The following is a 12373-nucleotide window of genomic DNA, read 5'->3' on the forward strand; positions in this document are numbered from 1 at the left end:
CACCAGATGTCAAAGAGAACAACAACTACCAGACTTTTAGAAGACATCTGAAGGCAGCCCTGTTTAGGGAAGCTTTTAATGATTGATGCATTACTGTATTTTAATATTTTGTTGGAAGCCGCCCAGAGTGGCTGGGGAAGCCCAGCCAGATGGGCGGGGTATAAATAAATTATTATTATTATTGATTAGAGTTTGGCTATGGTCCTTATGTACACTTAGGAAAGAGTGTAGCTCAGCTGGTAGAGCCCCTGCATTGCATCCAGAAGGTCCCAGGTTCAATCCCTTCTCTACAACCCTTCAAGGTAGCTAGGACTGAGAGCGGCTGGGCTGAGCTTCACTGCTGAGTGGGCATTTGAACCCTGGCTCAGATCCAGCGCTCTGTCCTCTTCCAGACAGCAGCTCTTTAGCACTGCGTGTGGCAGGGTCCCACAGGAGGAGCACAGGATTTGAACTCGTGACCCTGCAGCCCACGTGCGCTCTTCCTCGCAGTGACGACGCAACTTCGCCTGGGAGCTGCGCTTTCCTGTTTTTGTCGGCTTGTGCTGGAAGAGCCGCTTTGTGGAATTTCTTTTTTAATCACAGCGCTGACAGGCGGAGAGAGCGAGAGACTATTCCCTGGAGTGCACGGCTGGGATCGAGGAAGTCGGCTGCAACCAAACGGCTCAGAAAAGCGACTTTCCTCTCTGTAATGAATATATCTTTCTGGGGGAGGCTTGACAATTCCACTCCGCCTGGTCAACATCTGCGTAAAAAAGAAAGAACGAAAGTGGTAGGGTGGAGAGTTTATGGGTGTGTATATGTACGTTCAAGAGAGACTGGGAATTTCTTTAATTCTGTGCCATGACTAGCCTTATGTTAGCGGCTCACTCTGGCCTCTCCTACCTCTGATGCAAAACATTTTCACTGAAAAGTATACTCAACGTCACTGTGCCATCAGGGAAATTTCATGCAGAAGGATGCATCTTTTTAAAGGCACGATTGCATCCCCCCAAATGGATCTGTTAAGGAAGGGCGCCTGCGAGTTTTTGCGCGATCTTTTCACTGGGAGATCTGCCGAGCGGTTTGGAAACAGGGAGAACGGAATTTGAAAGAGGGAAAGTGGAATTGATGGGTCTGTCCATTCCTGCTTCAGATAAAGAGTTTCTCCAAGCGATGGAGAATGACTACATTAATTACCGTCCTGCCGGCATCTGCCCACAAGGCACCATTCATTAAGATCTTACTGAGGCGGGAATGCCTCTGCTAAAACGCCCCCCCATTCCCCATGGGATTGTAATGGGGGGGGCTGAGGAAGGGGAAAGCGCAATGGACCTAATAATCCCATCCCAGAAGACTAATCCGGTTAAATGAATCTGATATCTGAGATGTTTTCGGAATGCCAATTCCATGGAGGGTCGTCTATTTCGCCTAAGTACAGTGTATGGCCTTGTGAAAGTACCTTTTATGGCTAGGCAGATATCCTTCTCTCCCTCCCTCCCTCCCTCCCTCCCTCCCTATTTCTCTCCCTCTCTCTCTTTCAGTGGATGTGGGTCTCTCTGCCCACCTACTTTAAAAACCACACACACACGCGCGCCAAGAATAGCTCCTTAGCCTGCGGCCCCAACCCCACCTACTGGAGAGCAAGCCCCATTGAATTCAGTAGGACTGACTTTCGAGTAAAGGGGAAGGCAGCCAGGGAGGGAGGGAGGTGCAATAGCACGTGCTAGAAAGAGCAAGCCTGGCTGGCACCCAGAACTGGAGCACTCCTCATTGCAATATTTTGTGGCAGGTACAATTTGCCATTTTTAAATGTATACAAATCTCTCCCTTCTTCCAGAGATCTACGGTCTCCCCCCCTTTTTAATCCTCACAACAGCCCTGCTAGTTGGGTTAGGCTGACGCTTAGCTAGTAACCCAAGAAGGTCACCCACTGAGCTTTGCAGTTAAATGTGGATTCGAACCCAGCTCTCGTTGCTTTTGGTCCAAAGGTGGGGCGTCTCTGTCTCCCCAGACCAGCTTTGCTAGGTAGGTGGGGCCACCCAGCCTCAGTTGATTGACAGATGGGTCACCACTTGGGGATATGGCTTAGAGGGATCGATTGCACTGCCCTTTCTATCTCCAGCCCTCCGACTAGCCAGGGCCCACCTGAATTATTCAAACTGCAGATTTTGCACGGCGCTCAGAACAATTACTGGCTGTGGACTTGATTTCCAAGTGCAGAGTTTCGATATTCCCTCTGTGTATATTAAAAAAAATATTTTTTGGAATAAACAGAAGTGGCCCCAGGCATCTCCCAGGTGATTGTGGAGCGCTGTGGGGAGGATGGACCCCTAATCTTAGATTTCACCTACTAGGGAGGAAAGAAGCTAGGAAATCCTTGTTTTGCAATAACAGGAGGACACAAACGCCTCTTTTGCTCTCTTTCTCTCCCTCTCTGCAGATGATAGTTCTCTGAGATGGCTATTATTTAGGCCATTATTCTAATGGGGCATGTTGGCCATCTTGAATTCATCATCTTAATAGGAGACCATTTGCAGTATCCCATTAGCTTAATAAAGGCTCCCAGCTGCTTGGAGAGCTGGGGGGGTTGATGTTAGCACAGGGCATTGGGGAGCAATGGCAGCGGAGGGAGAGTGAGAGAGGGCAAAGGCACATTAATTCGACAGATTATATTGGATGGCAATGCTGACGAGGCTTCTTTTCTCCAGACCTCATCACCCTCTTTGTTTCTGCAAAGCATTCGCCAAGGCAGCCCCTGGCGGATTAGGCCCTGTGTTTGTGGATTTCAGGCTCTGCATCCGGATTAACTCCTAGGGCTGCGCTCCCTTCTGGGTGACCCTCTGGAGGTCAACATGGGCAACAAATGTAAATGCTTCTTTTGCCAGTAGGGTTCCTAAGTTTCTGAGGTGTGTTCAAGGGCAGCCCCATATAGAGCTCATTGCAGTAGTCCAGCCTGGACGTTACCAGAGCATGGAGTGCCATGGGCTAAGGTGGGTTAGCAGGGGAGGCCTGCATGGTGTCCTGCAGATATTGTTGCGCTCTCAGCTCCCATCAGCCCCAGCCATCATGTCTGACAAACCAGGGATGGTGGGTGGTTTCTAGAGAACGGCTGTCTCTGCTGGCAGAATCTAAGACCAGGGAGAAGAGTCGGCAGAAGAAGATTGGAAGAAATTTAAAGACTATTCACAGAAATATTGTAAAATTAATGAATGTTAGAATGATGTCGGATAGAAATTAAGTGGTTTCCAGCTGTAATGCTTTAAGAGAATATGGGAAAAAAGGTTTGGAAATAGGTTAAAATTTATTGATAAGGATTTGCTGAACTAACAATTGGAATTGGAATACAAAAAAGGGAGGCATGAGGAGGTCTGGGAAATAAGTTAATGAAAAATAAGTAATGGAAACTTTATGTGTTTTTAAATATTTTTATTTTTGTATTTTTCTATTTTTGTATTTTTTTTCTTTTTTCTTTTTCCTTTTTATTGTATTACTATTGAAAGCTTTAATAAATATTCTTATATATAAAAAAAAGAGAACGGCTGTCTCTGATCGGCCCAACAACCTGGTCTGGCATGATCCACATTAATATATATTCTGCCAATATCTATCCCAGCTGCAATGCTTGGAACAAACTACAGCTGATAATAAAACACATTTTCTCCAGGCACCTGCAGAATTGTGGGTCTGCTATTGTTCTAACAGGGATGCGGGTGGTGCTGTGGTCTAAACCACAGAGTCTAGGACTTGCCAATCAGAAAGTCGGCGGTTCGAATCCCCGCAACGAGGTGAGCTCCTGTTGCTTGGTCCCTGCTCCTGCCCACCTAGCAGTTCAAAAGCACGTCAAAGTGCAAGTAGATAAATAGGTACCACTCCAGCGGGAAGGTAAACAGTGTTTCTGTGCGCTGCTCTGGTTCACCAGAAGCGGCTTAGTCATGCTGGCCACATGACCTGGAAGCTGTGGACAAATGCCGGCTCCCTCGGCCTATAGAGCGAGATGAGTGCGCAACCCCAGAGTCGTCCGCGACTGGACCCAATGGTCAGGGGTCTCTTTATTGTTCTAACACCGAAGGACGACCTGAGTTAAGTTACAAACTTTTAAAATCCCCATCAAGCTGGAACCAGGTGAACCTCACCTCCACCACTAGAAAATATGGAAACAGAGCAAGAGAAGATTTTGTCACTTGGGAGGCTGTGATAATTGGGATGGAAATTTTGACCCAGTTCTCTGCCTCCGAGGGGAATCTCTGCATGTGAAAAGCGCCACCTCGTTCCCCTCTTTCTTTCCCCGTTGGGTTTGTGGCCCACTGGGGACCTCTTCTTGGGCAGGAGCCATTGAAAGAAATTCCCTGCAAGTTGCTGTAGTGTGCGGTCCTCTCATTTTTTGGCTGAGCACGTGCACAAGAGACATCTGCCTCCACGCAAGCAGATTTGTGCAGACGCTCTGGGGCCGTTTTGACTCTCCTTCGGGAGTAAGGAAAAAAGGGTCCTTGGATCTTGGCGCTTGCAGGCGGGGAGAGCCTTTTGTCAAATTTGTCTCCGCAAGATCTGAGCCGCCTGTCAGTCTTTTGAACGGGGAGTTTTGCTTCGCCTCTGTGATCTCTGTTTCTTCGTCTCCTGTGGGGGGAGGTGTTTAAACACCTCCCTGCCTTTAATTATCTGTCCCCTTTGGTGACTGAGTGAAAGGCTCGAACTGATCAAAGAGACAGATGGCAGTTGACCGAATTCAGAGACCCCCGATGCCATTCTACTTCACTGCCAGTGCAACTTGATGCCCTTTCGGCATTTGGGAAGGGATGCAGCCCAGTGGCAGAACATCTGCTTTGCATGCAGAAAGTCCCAGGTCCGATCTGGGTGAAAGGGCTGGGGGAAAGACTCCCTGCCTGAAATCCTGGATAGCCACTGTCGCTGTTCAGGGAGGTTTTTTTTAATGTCTGAGGGGCTTTTGGTGTGTTTTAACATTTTGTTGGAAGCAGCCCAGAGTGGCTGGGGCAACCCATTCAGATGGGCAGCATATAAGCAATAATAATAATCTAGGTAAATGTAAAGGGACCCCTGACCCATAGCTGTCACCCTTCCCTTTTTTTGTGGGAAATTCCCTTATTCCAGCACCGTTTCCCGCTGCTTCCCACTGCTGTTCCAGATTGTTAGACATCCCGTAGACTGTCCCCAGGATAGGTGAGGCTGCTGATCCCTTATTTTCGAGGCTGCTGATCCCTTATTTTCAAATCTGAAAGTTGACAGCTATGCCCTGACCATTAAGTCCAGTCGCGGACAACTCTGGGGTTGCACGCTCATCTCGCTCTATAGGCTGAGGGAGCTGGCGTTTGTCCGCAGACAGCTTCCGGGTCATGTGGCCAACATGACTAAGCCACTTCTGGTGAACCAGAGCAGTGCACGGAAACGCCGTTTACCTTCCCGCCGGAGTGGTACCGATTTATCTACTTGCACTTTGACATGCTTTCAAACGGCTAGGTCGGCAGGAGCAGGGACCGAGCAACGGGAGCTCACCCCATCGTGGGGATTTGAACTGTCGACCTTCTGATTGGCAAGTCCTAGGCTCTGTGGTTTAGTCAATTAATGCAGCTACTTTTCTATCTCAAGCTGAGGTATAATCAGGGTAATTTTTAAGATTGTCCAGCTCCATGCCTTGTCACTCTCTGTCACTTTCTGTATTTCTCTCATTCCTGTATATGTGGGTCCAGCTTGGGCCAAATGTTCACACAAAACAAGATGATAAGGGGGAACACACCCCTTCGGGTTGCCAGTGGTTTGGGGGGCTGGGGTTCCTTATGAATGACAAGTCACTTCTGCAAGCAGAAAGCTTAGTGCAGGGGTCAGCGAACTTTTTCAGCAGGGGGCCGGTCCACTGTCCCTCATACCTTGTGGGGGGCTGGACTATATTTTGGGGAAAAAATAGGAACGAATTCCTATGCCCCACAAATAACCCAGAGATGCATTTTAAATAAAAGGACACGTTCTATTCATGTAAAAACACGTTAATTCCTGGACCGTCCACAGGCCTGATTTAGAAGGCGATTGGGCCAAATCTGGCCCACAGGCCTTAGTTTGCCTACCCATGGCTTAGTGCATCAGGAGAGGAAATGAGCTTACCTAGCTGACTCCACAGCACACTAATTTCTGTTTCCGGGGAGAATACCCCCCCCCCAATGGCTCTCCCACCTGCAGCCCAAAGTAGTTGAGCCCAATGCTGCCTTGGATTCTGTACAGCAACCGCTTTGGCTATCGTACTCCAAAACATTGACCTTCCAAGTGCTGTAGGACCAGGACCATGAAGTCACAAATTCCAGCATTCATTAACCGCTCTGGGGCAGGGAGAAACTTTGCCCCACCTGCCTCCTGGCACATGACCTTGTTCACCCTGCTTGGTAGGTCTCTGCGCTCACCCTGGGCTCCCTTTTTCATTTTAGGTTTGCAAATTGGCAATGGTGCCCTTAGAAGATCAGACCTTGGGCGTGTTCTTTAATTGGTGCAAGAGGGCTTGGGAAAGCAGCGCCGAAAACCCACGCGGGCTCATTTGATCCTCCCGGCATGTTGCTTTGATAATTACAAGCTTATAGGTGAAGATGAGTCTTTGATGTATTGACAGGTTTCACCTGGGTGGGAGGAAAATTTCGATGAGGTTGAAGATGTGCATGGTTTTCCTAAGTGGTTACAGGCAAAATGGTCTCCTTCGCTTTTGACAGGAGAGGGTGTTTCTCAGGGTGGGAGAGGAAAGCAGAGATATCCTTGGATGGATTAATTTTCTATATTTTTTAAAAAAATTCCAAGACAGCAAGCAGAAAGAACAGATTGTAGTTAATTGCTGCTAAGCATCCACGGTTCAGAGCAGCTCAGGAGGGAATGGGGAGCAGCACACAGGAGCTCATGGGCTGAGGCGGACTCTGTCTTGACCTTGAAGGCAACATCCGAGGGCTTTGAGGAAAGAGAAAAAGAAGGCAGCCAGAGTTCTGGCTATCTTGGCTCTCCTTGGCAGACGCAGAACTTGAACTCGGGTTACCGTTTCTGCCAGACAGTCATACCTCATGTTACGTCCGCTTCATGTTACATTCTTTCAGGTTACGTCCCGTGGCAACCCGGAAGTACCGGAAAGGATTACTTCTGGGTTTTGCCGCATGCGCAGAAGCACAAAATGATGTCATGCGTATGCACAGAAGCTGCGAATCGCAACTTGCTCGTGCACAGACGTGCCGCTGTGGGTTGCGCTCTTTTAATGTTGCAAACAATGACAAACCTAGGCCATAAAGAAGGTCCGTATAGTTAAAGCCATGGTTTTCCCTGTAGTGATGTATGGAAGTGAGAGCTGGACCATAAAGAAGGCTGATCGCCGAAGAATTGATGCTTTTGAATTATGGTGCTGGAGGAGACTCTTGAGAGTCCCATGGACTGCAAGAAGAGCAAACCTCTCCATTCTGAAGGAAATCAGCCCTGAGTGCTCACTGGAAGGACAGATCCTGAAGCTGAGGCTCCAATACTTTGGCCACCTCGTGAGAAGAGAAGACTCCCTGGAAAAGACCCTGATGTTGGGAAAGATGGAGGGCACAAGGAGAAGGGGATGACAGAGGACGAGATGGTGGGACAGTGTTCTCAAAGTGGCCAACATGAGTCTGACCAAACTGCGGGAGCCAGTGGAAGACAGGAGTGCCTGGCGTGCTCTGGTCCAGGGGGTCACATAGAGTTGGACACGACTAAACGACTAAACAACAAACAACAACAAAAATGTTGCAAACGGGCCTCTGGAATGAATCCCGTTTGCCGCCAGAGGTACCACTGTATTTTTTCATGCCTAATTAAATCTGATCGGAGGGAAGGGTGAAAGGACAAGCAGGTGACTTGGTTGGCTGAGGGCAAGCTGGGATGTTGACCCAACAAGCGACACGCCCCACCCCCAGGACATAAAAACTTAATCAGATCTCTGCTGGATCAGGCCAATGGCCCATCTAGTCCAACATCCTGTTCTCACAGTGGCCAACCAGATGTCTCTTTGTAGATCAGAGATGGGGTAACCTGTGGCTCTCTGAACATTTTTGGGTATCTGATGTTAATCAGCCAGAGCCCTGGTTGAAGAGGAACGTTTTTTGCCTGGCTCCTAAAGGTGTACAACTAGACATGTGATATAAAATCTGATGGCAATATTCTACCTTGGCTGTCTGGAGGCATTAATGCCTCTGCATCCCAGGTGCTGGGAAGAAACTGCAGTTGGGGAAAGTTGCTTGTGGGCTTCCCATTGGGGGCCTCTGGTTGGCCGACGCAAAGACAGGATGTTGACCCAGATGGGCACCCCTAGGCCTGATCCAGCAGCTTAGGCTCTCCTCATGTTCTTCCCCAAAGCCCCTCCTTGGATCATGGCCATTTGGCAGGTTTCCCCTCCCCGCTCTGAGCCTTCTTAACAAGAGAAGAAAGCAAACCCAGCCACCTGTCAGCGCCAAAATTGGGCGATGAAAAGCAGCCACTTTGGGAGAGTCGCTACAGAAGACGCCGCAGCCTGCGGCGCTCTTGTCTTCTTGCCACTTGTTTCTAATTGCACGCATGTTAAGATGCCACTTAGAGAGAGCGGGGGCACTTCCCCCCCAGCCCCTCCTCGCCCGCCTGCGTCCCTCAAAACAAGAGGCACACAGATGAAGCGGTCGGGAGTGAGGAGGCTCGCAGGCACCAATCTGTTACTCCACCCCTCAGGTTCCAGATGAAGAAAACTAAATATAGACCCTTGGGATGTCTTCGTTTTTGCCTTTTGCTTCTTCAACCTGTGTGCAAAGGCTGAATCTGACGGTGCATCGTAGCCTCTCCTAAGCGATCCTAGTCAGAAATGCCCCCTCCCCACTTTCACCTCCCCTCCCTCCTCCTGGGGCCAAGCAATCCCTCAGCAAGGACGCGTTATTGGCGAAATGGGTCTTCTGGCCTTGTTTCAAAACTCACCGCAGACCACTCTATCATATTACTTTTAAAAAGTAACTCGGTAATCAATTTGACTCCAGGGCTCGAGGCAAAGGGATAATGCTTAATGGCTCAAACTCGATCTATATTAATCATAGCACTTTCCCCACCAAAGTCCGGCTTCCCGACTGAGGGTTGGGGAGCAACAAACAGCGGAGTGCGCGTTTGTGTGAGAGAGACGTAGTTAGCTTCTGAGCACATGCAAAGTGTTTCCGTACAGCGGCTAACAACAATAAAGTAACACAGCATTCTAAAATCAATTCATTTTAAAATCAATTCAGAATCAAATTAATGGCAACCATTGGGCTAGAGTTCTGTGAAGATTACCAAAGGGGGGGGGTCAGACTGAGCCTTGGCCAAAGGCCTGGTGGAACAGCTGTCTTGCAGGCCTTGCGGAAATATGTCAAGTCCCGCAGGGCCCTAGTCTCTTGTTACAGAGCGTTCCACCAGATCGGGGCCACAGCCGAAAAAGCCCTGCCTCTGGTTGAGGCCAGCCTAACCTCCCTGTGGCCCGGGACCTCAAATATGTTATTTGAAGACCGTAAGTTTCTCCGTGGGACATACCAGGAGAGGCGGTCCCGGAATTACCTGATAAGAAAAGAATCTGATCTGGGTTTGTTTTAACTCATTACAGCTAGAGAAAACCACAGTTCCCTGAGTCCAGACGAAACAGGGAACGGTGGTTGTTTTGAAAGTGGAAGCTTTTGATCTCTTCCTTTTATGGAAGGCTCATTCATCTAGCTAGAAACCACTGTTTATCAGCAACCGCTGCCTTCCCATGGCGAGGCTTCATTTCCGTGCAATTGCATTTAGAGCTTGTCGCAATCCAGTCCAACACTCCCCCCCCCGCTCTATCCTGACTGCCTTGTGCGCTAACGACAGCCCCCTCCCCCAAATCCGCCACCTCTTTCCCCCTCCACCTCAGCTGCTATGCAGATGGTCCCATTTGCATCTGTCAAGGTTTTAATTATCATTCAAATTAAATTAAATTTGAAAAGGCAGTGAGCTGTTCATGCCGGAGCAAGGTGCACACTTGATGTAGGCCACTTTTTTTTCTTTGTCTCCCCCTGCCAGTCTTTAAAAAAATGGTGGGGAATGTTTCAGCTATGACCAGCTGATGTGTCCTGCAATGTTGGTTGGTGTGGCTTTGTGAATATGTGATAAATGAGTCATGCATGATATTAGCGTGGCATCTGTTATGGTCCCAGACCAGGACTCCACTGAGTTAGAGTCCACCAGCAATTGTACCACTGAGAGGGGATAAATCTACATGCTGGTCCACTCTGTGTTGGTCTTTGGGCGCCAGAGTCCACTTTCTCCTCCACCCTGAGACAACACTGCCTTCAGACTCCGATGGCAGGTCAATGGGCCCCTTGGGGTCGCAAAAGATCCCCGAGGAGAGGTCCCTGCAGCTAGACACCCCATTATCTTGAAGAAGTTAGCAGCTGCAGGGAAAGGCAATGTCCCTTTAGCTGGTCAGGAGGGGACTTGTGACTATCCAACGCCTGCTAAACCTCAGCTAGTGGCTCCAGGATCTTGCTAAGACAACATGGATGCTTGGTCTCAGCGGCAGGAGTGCTGTCCATGGTCCTGAACTTAAACCTGGCTCTCCTACCAAGGTCCTTGCCATTGTGCTTACTAAGAAACCTTTGAACTTCCTTTCTTTGGGCCATTCATGGGCATCCACAGGATGTTTTTTTTTGGGGGGGGGGAGGAAGCATAATGCTGAACCAATAGTTCTCAACTTGCAAGGCAGGTCTCCCCATGCGAAGACAGCTGGAAGGGAAGGGGTGAAGTTCCAGTGCAGAATGATTCCCCTTTTCCCATGATGATCAGACATAGGTAGCTAGCTTTTGTATTAATGGGTAAAATAGCCTTTGCTTTCCTCCTCCCTCTTTATTTGATTTGACAGAGATGACTAATGTAGGGACAGGCAGACGAGGCGTGTCTGCATGTGGACTAGTAACTTTTATTTTGCAAGGCCGTGACAGTGTGCATTTACCCAACATCAGCACAAAGCACAGAGGTCTGTATTTGGGTCGATTTTTGAACCCTCCACGACCTCAGCCTCTCTCTGAGTGAATTGGCTTTCTGTGTCACTAGTAAAAGGGGCAGCGGGCAGGGAGAGGGAGAGAGAGAGAGAGAGAGAGAGAGAGAGAGAGAGAGAGGCAGGCCTGTACTCAGCACGGGAGAATTTAATTTCCACTGTGCCAAAATAGAAAGTGATTGCCCTCCTGCCCCACCTAACAAACCAGAAAATCACACTCCTCTCCCTCCGTTTCCCGTAAGCTGGGGAAACGGCTTTCTGGCAGCCATGGAGCTGTGAGCTTAGATAGCAGGATGGCGGTGGTGCCTGGAGACAGACCGATCCGTTGGGTCTTTTAATGCAATCAAACCAATTAGAAAGCAGAGGATTCCAGGGGAAATTATTGGGGGATTTCCTCTCCTCTGAGACACCTCCCCCTTTTATTCTTAGACATTCGCTTTGCTTACAGCTGTGGTTTAACTCCTTTTACCACCATAGATAAATAAATCTAGGCCAGGGATCACCAACAGAGTGCACTCCAGATGTGCTGGACTCCACTCCCCATCAGTGTGGCCAGAGGTCAGGAGGTAATGGGGAGAAACCGCATTGCCTACACATGCCTACACCCCAATCTAATGTAAACCAAGGGAGTGTGTCTGTTTGCTGTGGATGGAAATGAATTTCAGGGGCTTCTGGTCTCCCAGATGCAGCCTGTTCACCCCCACTCTCCCTCCTCCAGGCAGATTGCCAGTCTGGAGGAGGGAGGTGGAGGGCTTTAGCAGCAAAACAACTGTTTTGGAACCTTAGTTTTGCCTGTGCTGCAGACATGGAGACAACTAGATTTGTTTTGTTGGTTTGCTTCTGCAAATTCCACCGGACTTCCAAAATTCCAGCCAGAGTTTTTTGTGAAATGTGCTGGAGGATGAGAATCATCCTTCAGTGGGGAGTTCTAGCATGAAGCTGAATGTTGGAAGGCCTGGGACAGAGGAAAGAAAGGACTTCTTTCACGCAGCACAGACTGTGGAACTCTCTGCCACAAGAGGCAGTGATGGCCACCAACTTGGATGGCTTTAAAAGAGGACTGGGCAAATTCTTAGAGAAGGAGGCTCTCGGTGTTTTCTAGCCACAGTGGCTGCACTCTCTCCTTCGCTGTCAGAGGCAGCATGCCCCTAGCACACTCTCAACATTTGAACCCGCTGGTTCCAAAAAGTTGGCAACCCTTGTACTAGAATTTCGGCGTGGGGTGTGTGGTGCCCAGTGAATTTCTTTGGCAGTAGTTTTTAGAGTTGCCCCAAAGAAAGGTTTCCTTTTCGCCAGTTCACTGCCGTTGAAGGCCTCTGGCTTAGATTGCTCTCTTTTCCTTTTGAAGCGAGAGGTCCCATGGTCTGTTGATGGGTGAGTTTTAAAAAGCTGAAC

The 12373-nt window shown here is 49.0% G+C and overlaps 1 protein-coding gene across 1 annotated transcript in view; it reads left to right on the top strand.

The window, feature by feature from the left end:
• LHFPL7 (LHFPL tetraspan subfamily member 7) overlaps positions 1–12373 on the top strand; it is an 83946-nt gene that overhangs the window by 37742 nt on the left and 33831 nt on the right. The window lies entirely within an intron of this gene.

This window comes from Podarcis gaigeae, assembly GCF_964106915.1.
Source record: "Podarcis gaigeae genome assembly, chromosome: 15".
Taxonomy (NCBI): domain Eukaryota; kingdom Metazoa; phylum Chordata; class Lepidosauria; order Squamata; family Lacertidae; genus Podarcis; species Podarcis gaigeae.